Source organism: Castor canadensis, chromosome 6 (assembly GCF_047511655.1).
Source record: "Castor canadensis chromosome 6, mCasCan1.hap1v2, whole genome shotgun sequence".
NCBI classification, from domain to species: domain Eukaryota; kingdom Metazoa; phylum Chordata; class Mammalia; order Rodentia; family Castoridae; genus Castor; species Castor canadensis.
This window is the reverse complement of record NC_133391.1, coordinates 108,373,485-108,382,868: the sequence shown is the minus strand read 5'-3', so window position 1 is coordinate 108,382,868 and position 9,384 is coordinate 108,373,485. Positions and strand designations below refer to the sequence as shown.

General features: G+C 42.7%; 1 pseudogene; it reads right to left on the bottom strand.

Moving 5' to 3' along the window:
• Positions 1-7,824: 7,824 nt before the first annotated feature.
• LOC109681127 (serine/threonine-protein kinase Sgk3 pseudogene) lies at positions 7,825-8,822 on the bottom strand (annotated as a pseudogene).
• Between the last annotated feature and the right edge of the window lie 562 nt (positions 8,823-9,384).

The following is a 9,384-nucleotide window of genomic DNA, read 5'->3' as shown; positions in this document are numbered from 1 at the left end:
ATAGAGAAAATATCCAGTGCCACAGGAAGCATGCCTGGGAATTCAGGCCCACTTACAGAAGCTGAAGGATGCAGGGATATTAATCAAATAATAATCACCATGGAACACCCCACAGTTACCTGTCAAGAAGGCAGGTGGAAATAGCTACCAGTATGTACAGGACCTATGGGCAGTCAACAACACTGTTATCACGTTGCACTCACTAGTTCCTAACTCCTACCCATCCTGAGCCCTCTATCAGGCAAGCAAGCTGGTTCACCTGCCTGGACCTAAAGGATGCTTTCTTCTGCTTGTGCCTGGCCTTGGTTAGCCAGCCTCTGCTTGCCTTTAAAAAGGAAGACCCTTATACTGGAAGAAAAACACAAATGGCCTGGGCAAAACTGCCTTAGGGATTCAAAAACTCACCCACCTTGTTTGTGGAAGCCATAGTGGAGGATTTGTCAACTTTCCCAGATGAAAATCCAAGCTATACCTTGCTCCAGTACACGGATGATCTGCTCCTGGCAAGCCACAACTAGGAGAAATGCTGGGAAGGAACTCTCCAAGTCAGACTACAAAGTTTCCTGGAAAAAGGTCCAAGTTTGCCAGCAAGAGGTCCAATATCTCAGATTCCTCATCTCAGAAGGATGATGGGCCCTATATCTGGAGAGGAAAAAAGCCATCTGCTCCATCCCACAGCCAAAGACCAAAAGGGAGGTCTGAGAATTCCTGGGAGCAGCAGGATTCTGTTGCATCTGGATACCCAGGTATTCAAACCTTACCAAATCACTTTAGGAGGCCACAGCAGGTTCCAGGAAAGGATGCTCTAAACTGGGGGCCAGACTAAGAAAAGGTCTTCCAGGTGATGAAGAGACTCTTAACCAGCACCCCTGCACTAGGGCTGCCGGATGTAACATGATCATTCAATCTCTTCATTTGCTAGAAAAATCACACAGTTCTGGGGGTCCTCACACAAACAGTGGGTCCATGACAGTGGCCTGTGTCTTACCTGTCAAAGCACTTAGACCCAGTGGCCTCAGGCTGGCCTCTATGTCTCCTAGCCTTGGCTGCCATGGTAACCCTAGGCAGGGAGGCTGACAAGATCACCCTGGGACAGGACATTTATGTTAAGGTACCTCATGCAGTCATGGCCCTAATAAATGGGCAGGGTCATAAATGGCTGACCAGCTCCAAAATGGCCCATTACCAAGGACTGCTATGTGAGAATCCTCGAGTCAGACTTGAAACTGTACAAGTTTTAAACCCTGCCACCTTTCTGTCAACAGAGGAAGGGCCCCTAGATCATGATTTGGAAGAAGTAATGAACAAAGTGTACTCTAGCAGGCAGTACCTAATGGACACCTCCCTCTTGGATCCACAGCTTGAACTTTTCATGGGTGGAAGTAGCTTTGTCCAGGGCAGATGGCGAAAGGCCAGGTTCGCAGTCACCACTGCTAATGACATCATACAGGCTGAAGCCCTACCATAAGGATGGTCTGCACAATGAGCTGAACTTTGGGCATTGGTCCAGGCATTATGATATGCAAAGGGAAAGCAGCTGAACATCTACACAGATTCTAAGCATGCCTTTGCCACCCTGCACATACATGCAGCAATATACAAGGAAAGAGGTCTGCTGACAGCAGGGGAAAAGAGATTAAAAACAAAGAAGAAATCCTCCAACTTCAGGAAGCAGCCTAGGAATCAGCTTATGTGGCTACTGTCCACTGCAGAGACCACCAAAGGGGCACATGTCAGAAAGGGAACCTCCTGGCTGACCAGGCGGCAAGGAGGACAGCAGAAGAGCTAAATTCCCCTGGAGTGCTGAAGAAAACCGCCAAAATTGTGTTGGCTTGGCTGCTGCCTCCCCCCCTGAATTACACCAAGGAGGAAGAACAATGGGCAAAAAATGAAAATGGAATAAAAGAAAAGGGGGGCTGGTGGAAATTGCCTGATCAGAGATTCTTTGTTTCCAGTGCTGTAGAAGACCTGTTGGTAAAACAACAACACAAGCTAACACACCTGGGGACAACAGCCCTGGAAAAACTGCTGGGCAAATGCTATTTCGTTCCCAAGTTCCCCACCCTGTACACACAAGTAAGTGCTAGGTGCATTACGTGTACACAAAACAATGCAAGTCAAGGGCCTAAGCCAAGCCCTGGGATACAAACAACAAGCACCATGCCTTTTGAGGACTTTGGAGTGGACTTCACAGAGGTCAAGCCCTGTCAAGGATACTGGTACCTCTTTGTCTTTGTCTGCACTTACTCAGGGTGGGTTTAGGTTTACCTCCTACACATGGAGAAGGCACAAGAAGAAGTAAAGGTCCTTTTAAGAGAAATTATCCCCAGATATGGGCTCCCCCTTTCTATTTGATCAGATAACTGGTAAGCCTCCATGGTGGAAATAGTCCATGGCCTGGCCAAAATTTTGAAAATAAAATGGAAGCTCCACATACATACAGGCCTCAGAGTTCAGAGAAGTAGAGCACATGAATAGGACCTCAAAATTACCCTAACCAAACTCTGCCAAGAAACACAATCCCCCTGGGTAGACATGCTACTATTGGCTCTGCTCAAGGCATGCTGCACCCTTAAACCCTCCAGTTACTCACACTCTGAGATTCTCTATGGCAGACCCCTTCCCATAATAAACAGGCTCAGAGGGGAACTCAGGCAAATTAGAAATCTAGACATGTCCTGGCATCTCCAGACCCTAGGAAAAACCCTATATCAGATCTCCCAGGAAGTCTTAGAAAGGATCCCAATCCCCATGGGTAACTGGGCCCATCCCTACCAACCTGGGGATATGGTATGGGTAAAAGATTGGAAAAGAGAGCCACTCCAACCCAGTTGGACGGGTGCCCATCTGATAATATTAGCAACTCTCATGGCTGTTAAAGTTGCAGGTATCACTCCCTGGATCTATCATTCCCAGATAAAGAAGACAGCAGCCTAGCAGGCCCCAACAACTGTCAGTCCATATGTGACCCAACTAATCCCCTCAAATTGAGGTTCTAGAGAACGTTACAACAGCATGCCATCTCCTGAAAGAGCTCCAGCCCTGCTCCAGCCACCTCCCAGAAGCTGGTTGGTCAATGCATGGCAGAAGCCTGAAGATTCACCTGCCAGGACATAAATACATTCCCTTTTCTGCCACCTTTACCCCACCTTGCTGACTAGCATTGTTGCAACACTGTACGCACTAGGACTGGCCGTCATTGCTCCCCAGGATTGGAATGTAAGCCAAAAAATTACTGCTGGCTGTCTGGTATCTCCTCATAGTAGGAAGCCTTACTGCTGTTTGGTGCTATCTGTAGCCCAGACCCTACTCTCTGGCATGAGGTCTCTGAATATGTTTTTGCCTTGTGACTCTATTACATTTTAAGATTGTCTTATCCAGAGACCCGGATGACTGCACAGCTTATGTAAAACCTCTCTCCTTCCAGGGAAATCTATGATATGCCTTCACCGTTTACCAACACCTGTCACCTGCATGCAGCACATCAATTTCTGAATGTACCAGAGGAGTGACAATTTACTATAAGGGAAAACTGACAGGCTTGATGGGGTCCTGCAAGAACAAAGGCACTATAGAGCAGACGTTTTGCTGGAAGAAAGATGGGGACCCCTTAAAGGCATGGAAAGATGAAATGACCGGGGGAGGAAATAAACCTGATTATGTCTGGGCACCCTCCCTGACGACCCCATCCTCATATCAGTCTACAGAGAGAAAAGCCACAGATACAGAGAGGCCATCCAGAAACAATTACATAGATGGCAAGAAGGCTATAAAAGACATTGATCTACCACCACCACGACACCCATTAAGTCTTCCTTCCAGGGCAGGGAATTTTACCTTGGAACCCTAACTGTACAGCCTGTTAAATACAACTCACCAACTCCCTAATCTTATAAACCCACCATTGGCGGGTGATTGTTGGCTCTGCCTGTCCTCAGGTCCCCTCCATTATGTAGTGACCCTGGTGAGCCTCCTTAACCAGAGCATGCATGATGCTACTCCCAAATCTACCAGCACGAAACTCAAAGTATACAGCTATCTCGGGAGGCCTGTAATTGTACCTACAATTCAAGAGGATACTATCCTGTGGGAGGACTGGCTGCTAGCCAAAGTGCCTAAATCAAAAACTGTACAGCCACCACCATTACATGTATAGTTGACAGACCATGGTGCAGCAGCCCAGGAACCTTCTTTGTATGTGGGACCCTTGCTTATCAGTGTTTGCCAGCTAACTGGAAGGGCATTTGCACATTAGCATTCCTCAGCCCCCAGATAAACACAGTGCCTAACAATCAGACCCTCCTCGTACCTTTGATGGCCCACACAAGGTCAAAGAGAGTATCCAATTCATACCTTTACTAATTAGATCAGGTATAATGGCTGGAAAAGGAGCAGGCATAGGAGGAATTGCCTCATCTATATCTATCAATTCTCTGCGGACCTAACAAATGACATAGAACAAGTGGATAGGTCCATAATGACCATGCAGGACCAGCTGGACTCCCTAGCATCAGTGGTCCTCCAAAATTGAAGAGGGTTGGATTTACTCACTGTCAAAAAAGAGGGGCTCTGCCTTTTCCTAAATGAAGAATGTTGCTTTTATGTGACTCAGTCAGGAATAGTCAGAGACATGGCTCACTAATTACACGACTGGGTCACACGTTGGAGACAGGAATTAGCCATAACTCACTTCATTAGCTCACAAATGGAGGCAATAAAGTTTCAGCTCTTGGTGACCCAATACAGACCTGTGGGACAGGAGGACCCTGATAGAGTCCCAGGAACCTAGGGTTGATAGATGATTGTCCATAGTAGGAGAAGCATTGAAAGGGGAGAATGAATAGGAAGTTGCCTCAAAGCAGGTTATGAGACATGAAAAATTGCCCGTTAAGCCATAAAATGAGTCGAGGGCCAAGATAAAAGGCCCCATGGGGAGATAATTACCAATTCCTACCTTTCTTTGTCTTCTTCTGCAAACAGACTTCCAGCTATAGATCCCCTCTACCCATTCCCACCTTTCTTTGTCTTCCATGTAGGCAGACTTCCCAAAATAGGCCCCTCCCTGTTGCTCTTATCTAAACAGTTGAGGGTCCCTAACCCCAGTGTGAACCCACCTGTTAGCAACCTGATCCTCTGCATGGCTCTTTAAGAATCCTGTGATTTCACTGCTGGGCTCAGAATTTTGGGTACTCCCTCATCTAGGGTGCTGGCATAAAATAAAATAAAGTAAAAATCTGAGTTCTTCTACGTCTCTGAGTGTTGCTTGGTTTCTTGTCTGACAATATTTCCACAATGACCATACAAAAGTTGTGTAGGAGACAGGAGATGGAAATGAATCAGCAATCTCATTTACACTCAGGTCAGGACAGTTCAGAACTTTGTCAGGGATCTGTGGCTCACCTTGCTGCAGAGAAGTAGAAGCTGAATCATTAATTCCTCATCACACTGGATTTGCCTCTTCCTTCATTTTACAAAGTTCTGGACTAATCTGTGTGCAGGACTTCAGCAATGTGTTATCACCTTGCCTTCATCATCACATCTAGAGACCTGAAGCAGAGAGACTGATGCAGGTCTGGACAAAAATTAATGTGAATTCTATTTTATTGCCAAGGGTCCAGCTCATCCCTCTGGGTTTCAGCTTATATCTGCTCACTCTGCTTTACTTCCAAATTATTTTCCACCCTTCAGTTCCTCATAAAATTTGCTTATATTTTTCACAGTGGTTCTTTAGAAAGTTTAATTTTCTAAAAGTGGCACTAACAATATCTTATATCCCAGGTATTCTTTCAGAACCTGGTTGGTTATTCCTTCATGTAGTGGTAGAACTTATCTCCCTTCTTGAAACTGAAAAAAGTCTATTGTGCTGCCTTTGTCAGCGAAGTTGGATGGAAGCGACTGCAGAGTTTTCAGGACATCCACAGTGAGAGATTTGCTGAATCTGTTATGATGTTTGATCTGAAAACACAAACATTAAGCTATAAGAAAGGCCACACATAAGTACTGAGACCTTCATACCTCAGTCCAAGTTAGGTTCTTAGTTAAGTGCTGCACCAACCTGACCAAAGTGTGAGTGAGTAGTGAGTCATCTTAGAAGCAGAGCCTTCACTTCTCAGTTAAGCAACTTGGGCTAATGCTGAACGGAACAGAGATAAGCCTTCTCCATTGAGATCTGGCCTATTGCAGATTTCATGGAAAAACAAGTAATGACAGTTGTTTTCAGTCACTAGATTTGGGGGCAGTTTGTGGCACAATAGATGACTAGAACAGTCATTTGATACTTCCTAGCATACAATTCTCTTTCATCTGTTTTATGTCATACCTGAATAGTCATAGATTCCAGTAAGTGTTAGATCTTTCTGCCCAATCCAAACAAAATTAATGAAAACAAAATGCTCCATAATAAAAGGTGCTGAGGTTTAGTTAGCAAGTCCTACTTTTCACCTTGCATTTTCTCTTCCTCTCCTATTATTGGGTCTTTTTAGTGTACCTTAGAACCGGAACCTGGGAAGGAACTGACTAGTTAGCACTTCTTTTCTGGGGTCAGTTTTGTTTATTTGTTTGTTTCTTTTGCACCACCTTAAAAAATATCCAGCAGTTCTTTATTACCCTGCAAATCTTTGGGAATTCTTAAAATTTCTAAGCATTATTTTTTTTTCTTTTTCTGAAGAAAAAAATTTACACATTTGAACTGATATTTTAAAAACAAATGATTTCATTTTGTTACTTCTTATAGTATCTGTGAAATGAATGGTTATTCAGTGTTAATTAGCAGCTAATCTATTAATTATGCTCATAGATTTTAATTCTACCAAGACCCAATGATTTAAAACTATGATTTATCATGGAAACATATGGCTGCTTCTTAAACAAACATGTACCAATTGGATAGTTCTGGTATGATAAAAGTCACAATAGAGTTACAATATATGTCAACTGAAATAGACTTAAGAAAAAACAGTGTATCTTGGGTATGTTAGTGTAAACTTAAAAGGGAAAAAAGTCAACAGTAAAACAGTTTTATTTAACAATAAGTTAATGTGAAAAATAGCTTTAAATTTTAGCCTGGCTCAAAAGACCAAAAATCGTATGTTCTCCCTCATATGTGGACATTAGATCAAGGGCAAACACAACAAGGGGATTGGACTATGAGCACATGATAAAAGCGAGAGCACACAAGGGAGGGGTGAGGATAGGTAAGACACCTAAAAAACTAGCTAGCATTTGTTGCCCTTAACGCAGAGAAACTAAAGCAGATACCTTAAAGCAACTGAGGCCAATAGGAAAAGGGGACCAGGAACTAGAGAAAAGGTTAGATCAAAAAGAATTAACCTAGAAGGTAACACCCACGCACAGGAAATCAATGTGAGTCAATGCCCTGTATAGCTATCCTTATCTCAACCAGCAAAACCCCTTGTTCCTTCCTATTATTGCTTATACTCTCTCTACAACAAAATTAGAGATAAGGGCAAAATAGTTTCTGCTGGGTATTGAGGGGGGGAGGGGAGGAGGTGGAGTGGGTGGTAAGGGAGGGGGTGGGGGCAGGGGGGAGAAATGAACCAAGCCTTGTATGCACATATGAATAATAAAAGAAAAATGAAAAAAAAAATAAGTTTAATAAAAAAGAATATGAATTTTAATTAAAACTTAACTACTTGAATTGCCCTATCTACTTGCATACAGCAGAAAATACGTTTTTCATAGTTTTCAACATTACATGTAAAAATGAGGCATTGTTAAACATATTTGAATATATTCACATAAACAGAGCCATTCCAGTCCTGTCTGTAGGCTTGTATTTTCTGCACAGCTTCCAAATGGAAAACTTCACAAAAATAAGTCTTCTGAAGGAATAGCATGAAAGAAACCAACAAATGCATTGTCTGCCTCAAGTACACTGGTGTTCACTATGGAATAGTCAGAAGACACACAGAGAACAGAACTGTTTCTTCTGTAAATACTGTGTCAAAGTTCCTGGTATCATCTGGTCCAGCCAGATTAGGATGAAAAGGTGGTGAAATCTTCTTTTGTACAAGGTCAGTCCAACTGAGTGATTCATAAACGGATGATTCTGAATTTCAAGAAAGTCTTCTTTGGCACTAAGCCGATTCTGCCTGTCTTTTTCTAGGAGTTTAAGAAAAAGATGGACCAGGATGGACCATACAGAATTTCATATAGTACAGCACTGAGGCACCACCAATTTACAATGTTGTAGGACTGTTTTCTGATTACTTCAGGTGCAAGATAGTTTGGTGTTTCACAAAAGGTTGTGGTGGTATCAGAAATAGAAATTCCTTCTTTGCAAAGCCCAAAATCTGTTAAGTTAACATGTCCCATTGAATCCAAAAGAATGTTTTCTGGTTTCAAGTCTCTGAACATTATTTTGATAGAGTGCAAGTAACCCAATGCACTGGCAATTTCAGCAGCATAAAACCTCGCTCTGTGTTCAGGAAAGGACCATTCTCTTTGTTAGTGAAAAAACAGCTCCCCTCCATTAACAAGATCTGAAACAAAATAAAGCCTTTTAGTTGTTTGGAAAGAATAATGCAATCCAACCAAAAATAGATGCTTCATATTTTTCAAGAGCATGTTATGTTCAGCCATAATGTTTTTTCTCTTTTCTATTGAGAACTATCTTTATTCTTAAACTCCTAGAAAAAGACAGGCAGAATCGGCTTAGTGCCAAAGAAGACTTTCCTGAACACAAACCATTCACTCCTGCCCACAGAGACTAGAACCTTACAAACGGTAAACCTCTTCTTTTTTTCTCTGTGTTCATCAGAGCTGGGAAGGCTCACACTTGGACAGCGTTCCTTGTAGTCCATGGCATAACCTCTTTTACTTAATGAATGCCTCAAAAGGACACCAAAAAAAAAAAAAAAAAAAAAAAGAAAAGGTCTGGAGAAATAATCAGCAGAGGATGAGCACAATTAACTAATCTAAAATACGAAATCTTTTGAGGTATTATACAAATTCTAGCATGCAAACTTTGTGAGTGGCGAGCAGGAGGAACCAACACAGCTGTTCCACACTTACCTTGCTTCTCACAGTGCCATGTGCCCCATCGGTGTGTCCTAGGCTTCCTGCCCAGGCCTGAGGTCAGTTTTCTTGCAGGAAATGTCAGGCAACACTTGACCCTTTAAATAGATACAATGGAAGGCTGTTTAGTAGACAAATTGAGTGGTAAATATATTTAGCTCATCCAATTTTTCAATTCAAGGGGCTTCTATGATTTCTTGCAGTTAATAGCTTTGTGAGGATTAAAAGCCCTTTTGTATAAACAAATGTATAAGCAAAGCTCTAACCCTAATATCAATGTTCCTACTCAGAAGAGGTATCTAAAAAAGACAGGAAATATTTTACAATTTCTATATATGTTTTATAGTG